Source organism: Mixophyes fleayi, chromosome 4 (genome assembly GCF_038048845.1).
Source record: "Mixophyes fleayi isolate aMixFle1 chromosome 4, aMixFle1.hap1, whole genome shotgun sequence".
Lineage (NCBI taxonomy): Eukaryota > Metazoa > Chordata > Amphibia > Anura > Limnodynastidae > Mixophyes > Mixophyes fleayi.
In genome coordinates, this window is record NC_134405.1 from 9,329,549 (window position 1) to 9,345,574 (window position 16,026).

The following is a 16,026-nucleotide window of genomic DNA, read 5'->3' on the forward strand; positions in this document are numbered from 1 at the left end:
TAGAATTAAAGTAGGAAATAGAGTTGTATAGAGTTGTAGTGTGGTATAGATAGAGTGGTCCACACAATATAATAATAAAACCCTCAACTGGTCTGAATTCCACCAAACAAGTATCTTGACTGCGTAGTGGGGTGGCCCCGGTACACAATTTGGTACCGAGGCCACAATATAATTAAAAAACCCTCCACGTGTCTGAATTCCACCAAACAAGTATCTGGACTGCATAGTGGGGTGGCCCCGGTACCCAATTTGATACCGGGGCCACAATACCTCCTCCAAACATGCTACAGACAATTCGTCATTGAGAGACCCCAGACAGACAGGGTCGAAGTGTTATTGTTTGACTTTGTAAACCCAAAAAAAATGTCCCTGTTGCACATAGTCGTGCAATGAAGACTGACTTTTTCATTTAAAGGCACGATCTTTAAAGTGTAGTGTTTGTAAGTCTAAGTCATATTATACTTTTGGTAAAATTGGTTTTTTTTGTTCCTCTTTATGGTAATTAATTAGTAATAGAATTAAAGTAGGAAATAGAATTAAATAGAATTAAAGTAGGAAATAGAGTGGTATAGAGTTGTAGTGTGGTATAGATAGAGTGGTCCACACAATATAATAATAAAACCCTCAACTGGTCTGAATTCCACCAAACAAGTATCTTGACTGCGTAGTGTGGTGGCCCCGGTACACAATTTGGTACCGGGGCCACAATACCTCCTCCAAACATGCTACAGACAATTCGTCATTGAGAGACCCCACACAGACAGGGTCGAAGTGTTATTGTTTGACTTTGTAAACCCAAAAAAAGTCCCTGTTGCACATAGTCGTGCAATGAAGACTGACTTTTTCATTTAAAGGCACGATCTTTAAAGTGTCAGAAAGAGAGAGAAGACACAGGAGAGGAGAGTTGTAGCTGGGGACCTGGGGTGGAAGCTCCCAGGCTCCCCCAGCATTGCCTGGAAGTCTGAGCGTGGTGACTGAGCCAGGGCAAGGAATGTGTGCCCTGGATGAGGGGGAGAACTCCATGCCACTATAGTGAACCCAAGAGAGAGGGGGACACTGCACATGGAAGAGGCCCTGGAGTGAGGGCTGCTACAAGAGGCATAGTAGTTGTAGTGTCAGATCCTGAGGCTGAGAGTACACAGAGTCAGAGCACAGGAGACATTATCCCCGCAGAGGAGGGATGAGCTGCAGTTGAGAGGTACACAGAGTGTGTCAGAGCTGCATGGAGGAGAGGCTGCCTGCCTATTAGCATCCATGCATGTGCCCCTGCAGAAAGGGTGATCTGCAGTGAGTATGGAGTGCAAGAGACATGTAAATTATGTTATTTAACATCTGGATAACATTAAGAACTGTGCAGGAGGAGTGATAAGATATTTGCAACCATATTCGTATTTCTCATTAATAACTGTGCTGGAGAGAGTAAGGAGATGTATATATTCTGCAACCATTATGATTATCGTGCTGGAGGAAGAGTGTAAATAAAAGTTCAGTTTGTTATAGAGATGGTCTGGCGCCCAAATTATTGTGACTTCTATATTACACTGCACCAAAGTGACATTACCTGTGTCCCACTAACTACAAAGAAACACCTGCATGTGCAGGGACCCCCTGATCATTTACACCCATGCCCATCAGCTAGCCAGGGCTTGAGAAGGAGGTGCACTGTGTACCCTTTGCACCCCACACTACACACAGTGACAAGGGGTTACATAATGAGGCCACAATATAATTAAAAAATTGGGCATCAACTGTCACCGTTGTTTAATATCTGATACACCTAAATATGGACTGCACAGTGGAGTGTCCCCGGTAGTAAATTTGGTGCCGGGGCCACAATACCTCCTCCAACTTCCAAGTGTAGTGTTTATAAAGACACACAGCGTCGAAGTGTTATTATTAGTTGACTTTCTTAACCCTAAAATTGTCCCTGTTGCAAATATTCGTGCAATGGACAGTTACTTTTCTATTGAAAGACTCGAGCTTTCAAGTGTAGTGTTTATAAAATATAAACAACAATACAGTAGTTTTAGAGCACGTCAATACCTCTTGTTTTAAATTATGACACGGCATTTTACTTTTGGTTTAATTTCTTGAATTTTTTAACATTTGGTTTTACTTTTTGAACATGGCAAACGACTGTTGCTTGGTCATATAATGCAAAAAAAAAATTTCCAAGATGGAATTGTCCTTGGGCCCTCACACCCACCCTTATGTTGTTGAAATAGGACATGCACACTTTAACAAACCAATCATTTCAGCGACAGGGCCTACCAAACAACTTTGGCTGAAATGATTGGTTTGTTTGGGCCTCCACACCAAAAAAGCTATTCATCTCTCCCTGTACAGACTAAACAGGCTCTACTGAGGCAAGATGTCGTCCTCATCCTCAACCTCTGATTCCTCTCCCCCTACAGTGTGTACTTCCTCCTCATCACACATTATCAATTCGTCCCCGCTGGACTCCACAACCACAGGTCCCTCTGTAGTATCTGGAGGGCAGTGCTGTACTTCATTGAGGAATTGATTATTCATTTTTATAAACATCATTTTTTCAACGTTGTGAGAAAGCAACCTCCTTCGCCGCTCACTGACCAGTTTCCCCGCTGCACTAAAAACTCTTTCCGAGTACACACTGGAGGGGGGACAACTCAGGTAAAATAGAGCCAGTTTGTACAGGGGCTTCCAAACTGCCTTTTTTTCCTGCCAGTAACAATATGGACTGTCTGACATGTCTACTTGGATGGTGTCAGCAAAGTAATCATCCACAATTTTTTCTATTGTGACAGCATCCAATGCAGCGACAGTAGACATGTCTGCAATGGTTGGCAGGTCCTTCAGTCCGGACCAGATGTTATCAGCATCCCCGCCAGTGCCTCTTTTGGGAAAACTGAGCTTTTTCCTCGCAGCCATAGATGTGGAAGAAAATGAGGGTGGAGCTGTTGGCATGTCACGGTCCTCTTCAGAGGACAATCTCCTGACCAGCAGGTCTTTGCACCGCTGTAGACTTGTGTCCGCCGGAAACAGAGACACAACATACGCTTTAAACCGAGGATCGAGCACGGTGGCCAGAATGTATTCCTCTGACTTTAAAAGAGTGACCACCCTCGGATCCTGGCAAAGCGTACGAAGGGCTACATCCACAAGAGCTACATGCTTGGTGTAATCGCAATGGCTTACCAGCTCCTCCCTCACTTTCTCCAGCTGCTTCTGCAACAGCCTGATCAGGGGAATGACCTGACTCAAGCTGGCAGTGTCGGAACTGACTTCTCGTGTGGCAAGTTCAAATGGCTGCAGAACCTTGCACAACACGGAAATCAGTCTCCACTGCGCTTGACTGAGGCGCATCCCCACTCCTTTGCCTATGTCGTAGGTGGCTGTGTAGGCCTGAATGGCCTTTTGCTGCTCCTCCATCCTCTGCAGCATATAGAGGGTGGAGTTCCAGCGTGTCACAACCTCTTGTTTGAGGTGATGGCAGGGCAGGTTCAAGCTTTTTTGATGTGCCTCTAGTCTGCGGTAGGCACTGGCTGAATGCCGAAAGTGTCCAGCAATTTTGCGGGCCACCGCAAGCATCTCCTGCACACCCCTGTCACTCTTGAGGTAATGCTGCACCACCAAATTAATGGTGTGGGCAAAACATGGGACGTGCTGGAAATTGCCCATATTTAATGCCCGCACAATGTTACTGGCATTGTCTGACACCACAAATCCCCATGAGAGTCTAAGTGGGGTAAGCCACTGGGAGATAATTTCCCTCATTTTCTCTAATATGTTGTCAGCGTTGTGCCTCTTATTAAAGCCTGTAATGCACAATGTTGCCTGCCTTTGCATGAGCAGCCATTTTGTAGATGCTGCTACTGATGCAGCTGTTGCTGTTGCTGCGGAAGGGGATGCATCTACCCAGTGGGCTGTCACAGTCATATAGTCCTTCGTTTGCCCAGAACCACTTGTCCACATGTCCGTGGTTAAGTGGACAGTGGGTACAACCGCATTTTTAAGAGCACTGAGGACACTTGATCGTACTTCTCTGTACATTTTTGGTATCGCCTGCCTAGTGAAGTGGAATCTCGAGGGGATTTGGTACCGGGGACACAATACCTCCATCAACCCTCTAAATCCCACTCCACTGATGGCGGACACCGGGCACACGTCTAACACCAACATTGCAGTTACAGCCGCAGTTATACGCTTTGCAATAGGGTGACTACTATCGTATTTGGTGGTCATGGCAAACGACTGTTGGACGGTCAATTGTTTTGTGAAAGACTTAGCGGTCTTACGACTTCCCCTCTGGGAAGATGACCGACTAACAGCAGCAACAGCAGCAGTGGCAGTAGTAGGCGTACCGCTGCAGGATTCCTCGGATGAATCCCGTATTGAGGAGGACTCAGTCTGGCTGCTGACTTGGGCTGCAGGACTGAATCTGATGGAGATTGTGGAGGAAGTTGACGAGGAGGGTGTTGCTGGTGTGTATCCAACTGGACCACGGGATTTAGGTGTCCCTGTACCGATGAGGGTCCTAGCCCCAGTTCCTGAACTAACCACTGAACTATGAAGGTTATTCAGGTGACGTATAAGGGAGGATGTTCCTAGGTGGGCAAGATCCTTACCCCTGCTTATTTGAGCTTTACATAAGCTACATATTGCCATACATTGGTTGTCCGGATTTGGATAAAAATAACTCCAGACCGAAGAGGTGCATTTTTTGGTCTTCTGACCAGGCATGACGATGGGCTTTTTCATCCCATGGACATCAGCTGTTTCCCCCCCTGGTGCCTCATTTACAATAACCACATCACCATCCTCATCATCAAGTTCCTCCACAGCGCCAGCTACATCATCAATAGCCTCCTCCCGAGCCACCTCTTCCCGTACAGTGATGGGAAGGTCAGGCTTGACAACCACCAACACCCTTGGACTCGCCTTGGGGATTTGTGATAATTTCTCTTTAGAAGGCAGAGTTGTTTGCTGTTTTGTTGCTGACAGCATAACTCTCTTCAATTTTTTGTAGGGGGGGGGAGGAGGAGGAGGGCTAAGATCCGTGGGTGAAGCTGAACCACTAGTCATGAACACGGGCCAGGGCCTAAGCCGTTCCTTGCCACTCCGTGTCGTAAATGGCATATTGGCAACTTTACGTTTCTCCTCAGATGATTTTAAGTTTCTCTTTTTGCTACTTTTTCTTAACTTGGGCTTTTTGGATTTTACATGCCCGGTACTACGAGATTGGGCATCGGGCTTGGAAGACGACGTTGATGGCATTTCATCGTCTATGTCATGACTAGTGGCAGCAGCTTCAGCATTAGGAGGAAGTGGGTCTTGATCTTTCCCTACTTTATCCTCCAAATTTTTGGTCTCCATTATATGTAGCACAAGATACTGCAGAATGTGTGAACTTGGTAATATTGCAGTACCAATGGACTTATACTGCTGGATTGGTTTTGCAAATTTGGTTATAATTATTATATTTTTTTTTTTTTTAAATTTTTTATTTTTTTTTACTTTTTTTTTATTTTTAAAAAACTTGGGAATAGTGGGGAAATAACTATGCCCTTAGAAGCACAGAGCACAGGACACAGCACCACTGGACTGAACAAGACACGGCACAGGACCCAGCAGCACTACGGAACTCAGCAGGACAGAGCACAGGACACAGCACCACTGGACTGATACTGCAGAATGTGTGAACTTGGTAATATTGCAGTACCAATGGACTTATAATGCTGGATTGGTTTTGCAAATTTGGTTATAATTATTATATATTTTTTTTTTTTTTTTAATTTTTTTTTTTTTTTACTTTTTTTTTATTTTTTAAAAAATTGGGAATAATGGGGAAATAACTATGCCCTTAGAAGCACAGAGCACAGGACACAGCACCACTGGACTGAACAGGACACGGCACAGGACCCAGCAGCACTACGGAACTCAGCAGGACAGAGCACAGGACACAGCACCACTGGACTGATACTGCAGAATGTGTGAACTTGGTAATATTGCAGTACCAATGGACTTATAATGCTGGATTGGTTTTGCAAATTTGGTTATAATTATTATATATTTTTTTTTTTTTTTAATTTTTTTTTTTTTTACTTTTTTTTTATTTTTTAAAAACATGGGAATAATGGGGAAATAACTATGCCCTTAGAAGCACAGAGCACAGGACACAGCACCACTGGACTGAACAGGACACGGCACAGGACCCAGCAGCACTACGGAACTCAGCAGGACAGAGCACAGGACACAGCACCACTGGACTGATACTGCAGAATGTGTAAACTTTGTAATATTGCAGTACCACTGGACTTTTACTGCTGAATGTGTGAACTTGGTAATATTGCAGTACCAATGGGCTTATACTGCAGGATTGGTTGTGCAAATTTTGTGGTAATTAAAAAATATTAAAGTAGTTTTTGGTATTTTTTAAAAAAACTTTTTTTTATTTTTTTAAACACAGGGGAATATTGGGGAAATAACTATGCCCTTAGAAGCACAGAGCACAGGACACAGCACCACTGGACTGAACAGGACACAGCACAGGACCCAGCAGCACCACTGACCTCAGAAGGACAGAGCACAGCACACAGCACCACTGGACTGATACTGCAGAACACAGCACAGCACAGCACAGCACAGCACAGAACTAAACAGCACAGAGGACCACCTAACACACCCTCCCTCTACCCTGATCAATGCCCGAGTGAAGATGGCGGCGACTAGCGGGGAATTTATAGGATCCGAGTATCGCGAGATTCGACAACGGGATTATGAGTCAGAGCCTCAGTTTCACTTTTGAATTTGGCGCCAATACCCGGATCTGTCTCGGATCCGACTCGGATCGGCAACGTTCGGGTGGGCTCGGATTTCAGAAATCCGAGTGCGCTCATCCCTAGATATATTACACACATGATACCACAGTACTGATAGAGAATATATAGATATATTACACACATGATACCACAGTACTGATAGAGAATATATAGATATATTACACACATGATACCACTGTACTGATAGAGAATATATAGATATATTACACACATGATACCACAGTACTGATAGAGAATATATAGATATATTACACACATGACACCACAGTACTGATAGAGAATATATAGATATAATACACACATGATACCACATTACTGATAGAGAATATATAGATATAATACACACATGATACCACAGTACTGATAGAGAATATATAGATATATTACACACATGATACCACATAACTGATAGAGAATATAAAGATATATTACACACATGATACCACAGTACTGATAGAGAATATATAGATATATTACACACATGATACCACAGTACTGATAGAGAATATATAGATATATTACACACATGATACCACAGTACTGATAGAGAATATATAGATATATTACACACATGATACCACAGTACTGATAGAGAATATATAGATATATTACACACATGATACCACTGTACTGATAAAGAATATATAGATATATTACACACATGATGCCACAGTACTCATAGAGAATATATAGATATATTACACACATGATACCACAGTACTGATAGAGAATATATAGATATATTACACACATGATACCACTGTACTGATAGAGAATATATAGATATATTACACACATGATACCACAGTACTGATAGAGAATATATAGATATATTACACACATGATGCCACAGTACTGATAGAGAACAAATAGATATATTACACACATGATACCACAGTACTGATAGATAAAATATAGATATAATACACACATTATACCACAGTACTGATAGAGAATATATAGATATATTACACACATGATACCACAGTACTGATAGAGAATATATAGATATATTACACACATGATACCACAGTACTGATAGAGAATATATAGATATATTACACACATGATACCACATTACTGATAGAGAATATCTAGATATATTACACACATGATACCACAGTACTGATAGAGAATATATAGATATATTACACACATGATACCACAGTACTGATAGAGAATATATAGATATATTACACACATGATACCACATTACTGATAGAGAATATATAGTTATAATACACACATGATACCACAGTACTGATAGAGAATATATAGATATATTACACACATGATACCACATAACTGATAGAGAATATATAGATATATTACACACATGATACCACATTACTGATAGAGAATATATAGATATATTACACACATGATATAACAGTACTGATAGAGAATATATAGATATATTACACACAATATCACAGTACTGATAGAGAATATATAGATATATTACACACATGATACCACAGTACTGATAGAGAATATATAGATATATTACACACATGATACCACTGTACTGATAGAGAATATATAGATATATTACACACATGATACCACTGTACTGATAAAGAATATATAGATATATTACACACATGATGCCACAGTACTCATAGAGAATATATAGATATATTACACACATGATACCACAGTACTGATAGAGAATATATAGATATATTACACACATGATACCACTGTACTGATAGAGAATATATAGATATATTACACACATGATACCACAGTACTGATACAGAATATATAGATATATTACACACATGATGCCACAGTACTGATAGAGAACAAATAGATATATTACACACATGATACCACAGTACTGATAGATAAAATATAGATATAATACACACATTATACCACAGTACTGATAGAGAATATATAGATATATTACACACATGATACCACAGTACTGATAGAGAATATATAGATATATTACACACATGATACCACAGTACTGATAGAGAATATATAGATATATTACACACATGATACCACATTACTGATAGAGAATATATAGATATATTACACACATGATACCACAGTACTGATAGAGAATATATAGATAAATTACACACATGATACCACTGTACTGATAGAGAATATATAGATATATTACACACATGATACCACAGTACTGATAGAGTATATATAGATATATTACACACATGATATCACAGTACTGATAGAGAATATATAGATATATTACACAAAATATCACAGTACTGATAGAGAATATATAGATATATTACACACATGATACCACTGTACTGATAGAGAATATATAGATATATTACACACATGATACCTCAGTACTGATAGAGAATAGATAGATATATTACACACATGATATCACAGTACTGATAGAGAATATATAGATATATTACACACAATATCACAGTACTGATAGAGAATATATAGATATATTACACACATGATACCACAGTACTGATAGAGAATATATAGATATAATACACACATGATTCCACAGTACTGATAGAGAATATATAGATATATTACACACATGATACCACAGTACTGATAGAGAATATATAGATATATTACACACATGATACCACTGTACTGATAGAGAATATATAGATATATTACACACATGATACCACAGTACTGATAGTGAATATATAGATATATTACACACATGATACCATAGTACTGATAGAGAATATATAGATATATTACACACAATATCACAGTAGTGATAGAGAATATATAGATATATTACACACATGATACCACAGTACTGATAGAGAATATTACACACATGATACCACAGTACTGATAGAGAATATATAGATATATTACACACATGATACCACAGTACTGATAGAGAATATATAGATATATTTCACACATGATACCACAGTACTGATAGAGAATATATAGATATATTACAGACATGATACCACATTACTGATAGAGAATATATAGATATAATACACACATGATACCACAGTACTGATAGAGAATATATAGATATATTACACACATGATATCACAGTACTGATAGAGAATATATAGATATATTACACATATGAGACCACTGTACTGATAGAGAATATATAGATATATTACACACATGATACCACTGTACTGATAGAGAATATATAGATATATTACACACATGATACCACAGTACTGATAGAGAATATATAGATATATTCCACACATGATGCCACAGTACTGATAGAGAACATATAGATATATTACACACATGATACTACAGTACTGATAGATAATATATAGATATAATACACACATGATACCACAGTACTGATAGAGAATATATAGATATATTACACACATGATACCACAGTACTGATAGAGAATATATAGATATATTACACACATGATACCACAGCACTGATAGAGAATATATAGATATATTACACACATGATACCACAGTACTGATAGAGAATGTATAGATATATTACACATGATACCACAATACTGATAGAGAATATATACATATATTACACATATGATACCACAGTACTGATAGAGAATATATATATATATATATATTACACACATGATATCACAGTACTGATAGAGAATATATAGATATATTACACACATGATATTCTCTAAAGGCAGTATTTACAGAGAATATATAGATAAAATACACATAACTTTACACCACAGTACTGTTAAATAATATATATTATTGGTAATCTATATTTATTATCATGTTTATTTATTTATTCGTTTGTTTATATAATTACCATTATATATATATATATATCAATGGTTGGTTTGTGAAACTATTTGGGTCCAAATTTCAAGTAATTGTGCAACAAAAGTTGGATTTTAAGATTATGGTAGAGCTAAATTATTGTTGTACATATATTACAACTGTACATTATTATTTTGTCATGTAAACCTCTTTGACTTGTAAATAAGATATACCGTATTTATCGGCGTATAACACGCACTTTTTTCCCCCTGAAAATAGGGGGCAAATGATGTATGCGTGTTATACGCCGATATAATGTTAAGAAGCCATGTTTTTACCATATACACCGCCGATATACCGGTAATATTCCGTACATACCGCACAGCAGCGTGGATCAGTAGCAGCGTGTGGAGTGTGAGGCAATCAGTAGGCAACGGCAAGCCGCGCCTTCCTCACGTCTAATTCTCGCGGCCATCGGAGCGTAACCACGGCAACGCTCTGCACTGCGAGAGTTCGCTGTCTGAGGTAGGAGAACTTGTACCCGTCAGGTACAAGTAAAGTAGTGAAGTAAAGTGGGGTTTTGTGTACGGCGCAACAACGAACTAACAATTAAACAGATAAAATACGGTACATAGTCATTTTAAAATAATTATATAAAGTGCTAACATGCTAATTCCCATATGTGAAAAACTGGTGATACAATAGTGCCAGCATGCTGGATCCAATATGTGCAAGTAATAAATATTACTGTATGTGCTGAAAATATTCTAAAATTATTTCTATAATATATATATATTTAACAAAAGTGCTAGTGTATTACATAGATGTTGTGCAGCAGTGTGCAAACAGTTGCTTTTACTGTCCTTTTACATTATTTACCTTATAAGTGGTAATAATATTAATAAAAAAAAAGTTCTGAGCTACCCTTATTTTGCTTCAAAGTTTTTATTTAGAAATTTAAATTTTTTTCCTGAAATTTCCCTCTTAAAATGAAGATGCGTGTTATACGCCTGTGCGTGTTATACGTGTTATACGCCGATAAATACGGTAATAATTCCTAAGGTCACTTACTGCAAAGGAAAATTCTAATTAGACCTCAGCAGGTGGTAAAATCTTCTAATTAGATCATCGCAGTCTCTGACATCCTGTTATGTCAACAAGTGGACGTTTTGTTTAGGATTCACCTATTGTCTATGCAGAGGGTGTGAGCAGATAGATCTGTTCTATATATCAGCAGTAACTCTGATTTCAATATGATTCACAATAAAAAATGAGACATTACACACACATATAAATCTCCAATGATTATGTTAATATTTTAACACAGTGATGTATGTTTATATTTAGTGTAGGAATTGTCCAGAAAGGGCAGAGTTCAGTGTGAGTTGGTCATCTTTTCAGTATAGAGTTCAGCTTGAATATCATTAATAATGTCATTGGTGAGTACAGAGGATCCTGTGTTTATGTAAATAGATCCTGTATATTACAAGCAGGACAACACTCAGAATGAGCGCAAAATCATAGTTATTCGGTTAATCTAATTAATTAACGAGTTGATACAAAAGTCCACAAAAAGGGGCAAATGGAGAAAAGGAGGATCTAATTAGAAGATTTTACCACCTGCTGAAGTCTAATTACATTTTTCCTTTGTAGTCAGTGACCTTAACAATATTTATATCTTATTTACAAGTCAGGGAGGTTTACATGAGAAGATACTTTGATTAAATAAAACGTACACATTTTATGACACAACAAGTCACATAAGGACGACCTCTGGATTAAATTGTTTTCTCAAAATGATTAACCTAATAAATATTATTTTGTGCTCATTCTGAGTGTTGGTGTGCTTGTAATATACTATATTATGCTCCCTGCCTCTGCCCCGGATCTGTACAAGATACAAGTGAGTGTTGCTGCCCTTGTTATGTGTATAATATATAATATATGGTATAATATATATATTAAGTGATGTAACGCTATCCGTCCTGCTTCCCCCACCTCTCCTGTGTCCTATTACCTCTCCCCTGGTAACACTCACAGTAGACAGTTCCGCTTCAGAATATAATTCATACTCCTTACCTACAAAGCCCTCAAACACTTCTCTCCGCACTACATATCCAACCTCATTTCCTCACACTCCCTCCCACCTGCTCCACTCAGCCAATAACAGCCGCCCAACCTCAGTACTGATTATCTCTTCCCACTCCCATCATCAGGATTTCTCTTGTGCTGTTCCCAACCTCTGGAACACATCCCCGCTCCCAATCAGACATTAATCAGTGTCAAAGCCTTCAAGCGTTCCTTAAAACTCATGTTTTCATTCAATCCTACCAGCTCTCCTCCTAACTCTCCCATCTCCGCATTCTCCACCTGTACTCACCCCACTCTGTTTCACCCACTCTATATCCACCCATCCCCTCTAGAATGTCAGCTCTCATGAGCAGAGCGGTCTCTCCTAGTGTTTTACATATATATTTATGTTGTTTTGTTGTTTAAATTTACATAATCTTGTCACTTTTTTACTTGTCGTTTTGTCATAGTGTTGTATGTTCTAACCTCCTGTGTGCAATGCTACAGAAAAGTTGTGGTGCCTTATAAATAAAAGATCATAATAATTGAAAATAAATAGTGACCATGAAAGAGCATAACTAATAAATGTAATGTAAATTATAGCGACTACACTCAGCTGAAAAGGGCCGTTATAACATAAATGTGAGTGGCCACTAGAGGGTGCAGCTAGTGGATTGTGTAAAGTTACTTGGATGCATAGGACTGAGGTTATCATCTTCAGCTGCATAATATTCTGCACATATATAGGACCATGCACCCTCTACTGTAAGTCCTAAGGATATTAGAAGTCACCAAGGTGTCCACAACAATATAAGGGCACAATGCTGAAAGCAGGATACTTTTATACAAGACATATAAATCCAAGATGACAACTAATATCCTTAATAACATACAGTAGATTTACATATTAGCACCACTTGTATATTATATTCACATCACACTCTCCTCCCCCCTCACATCTATTTTCCCTGGGAGAACCACAAACATGAGGGAGCACATGAATTTAATGTGTCCTTCATCTGAAAACATCTCTCAGGAGAGTGTAAAGATACCAGGGATGGTTTCCACCAGTGGGTTCTCTAATCACTGGGGCACAACTCCAAAAGGGGGAAAGAAGTTGATTTTTATTTTAAAACTCACACAATACAGTGAATAGTTCCAGATTCCAGGAAGTAAATAAACCCAAAGCTTACAGAAGGCTCCGGGAAATACCCGCTAAATGTCTGTATTACTGATTACTGTGGATTTAGCAACCAGACAGTCTGTGACAGTGATTCGTGGTAACAACCAAGTCAATTGTCCTCTGTCGAAATAGGGAACAGTTCTGTGTCTCACAGCCTGGCATACTGACTAACACCATGGGCTAAAACGATGATGGAAAGAACAGACTGACAGAACCTGAATTCCTGCTCATCCTTCCAATGAAGTAGCACACTCTCAGTATACACCCTAGATGTATACCCTGCTGTAGTAATTTACCCCATAGTGATCTATATGGTGCTATGATGGTGCTCTGGGCTGATTTGGGGCTCTGCTTGTCCTATCTGTCCCTACACAATAGGGCTCACTGAGAACATAATCAAACTGCCTCCCAACCCACATAAGCTGGAATGCTTGTTATGTGCCAGTCATTAAACAATAAGCTCATATTATCTATGGCTCACACCTGGCTGCATTTTCAGAAACCCCTTGGTAGATAATATGAAAATATAAACATTGAATTACGCAGATAACTAACTTTTACCACACAATATCCCATGTATTATGTTCCTTATAAACAAATTTGTATAATCCTGCGTTCTTACACCAAGTTGTTACACTACTGCACAGTGTATGAATATTTTGCGGTTATACAGAAGAAAGGGGGTGTGAAGAATTTGTTTTTTGTAGTTTACTAGTGGGGTCACCCTGCTTCCTCCACAGAGAGCATAGCCATCTTGGTGGTAGCATTTATTATAGACTTTACCACCTCTGGCCAATATACTTCACCTCACGGTGATAAATTTAGAGATAACATGATGAAGGAGGCAGATCAATATTCCCTCTATGGGGTACAGCCAGCACTATTTATTGGAATCTCCTGCACATGGATACAAAGTATCCGCTACTGTCTAATGATCACGGTCACCTTTTTGTGTCTTACTGGACATTATGGCCAGTGATAAGAGGGGGGCAGAGGGAGAGGAGAGGGAGATGGAGATGGAGGGGACAGAGGAAGGTGAGAGAGGGTTAGAGGAGACAGGACAATGCAGGAAGACGAAGTCAGGGAGGAATGTGAGATTTTGTCATGACGAGAATTGTGTTAGTGCACAATATTGTTCCCTGCTACAAAATAATTTTAGGGAACCTGGCAACCCGTACTCCGCTCAGGTGGCGTCATCAATTATGGGGTTAAATATGTGAGGCCGTGAACGCGGTGGGGCCATTAAAACGGTCAGTGGCTCACTGCCGCAAAAGATTTTCAGATATAAAGAGGAGCCTTAAGGAAAAAATGGCTGAGGAAAGGAAGGCAGCAAGACGAGCAGGTGGTGGATCCCCCACTTTGTGTGGAATACACTACATATGAGGAGAAGCTGTGGGAGATATATGCCCCGGGAAATTGTAGAGGGGGTCAATGTGCAGGATACAGATGCACCTTCATTTGGCCAACCAGCTGGTGAGTTATTTGCAATTTGTCCTCTAACAGTTATGCAAGTACACGTGACTTTTTATAAAAATTTATTTGTTTTTTCCAAAAACATTTTTCAAATATACTGTATATATTTCAAATGATTGTCGCTGCAAAATACTTTTTTATGCTTTTTATGCTTTTTCTAATACATCTAGATTCGCCTGTAAGAAACTCCGCTCCGAATCCAACGTCTACTCCTCCACCTTCTGTGAGGGATTGTGCCCCTGAAGAACAAGCAGGTGCGTGTAGTCTGTTTGGGGGGATAAACAATGGTGTTAGATGTTTTTATGTGCAATGTTGGTGAACATGTTATATATATTGATTTTTATATGGTTTGCAATGAAAACATCATGTACTACACAGAGGGAGAGCTAAAAAAGTAATAGCTTACCCAAGAGCACTGCCTTGCAGTATTTTGCTGCCAGCACCATCATATTTGTGTTTCCAAAAAATTTGCTTTTCTATCCCCCTCACCCAAACATAGTCCAAATGTAGCAACACTACAGAACCCCTGTGGTGCCTCATAAATAAAGGATAATAATAATTTTAGAAACAGAGTGGCCATGAAAGGGCATAAATGGCAAATCTAACAGAGCAAAGAACCCATAAGTGAAGCATATGAAAGCAACCAAAAGTAGCTGACAACCCTCATATAATGTGAAGAGTGTCATTATGACATAAATGTGAGTGACCACTAGAGGGTGCAGCTGGAGGATTGTGTCACAGTGGAAGTATAATACTTTTATAT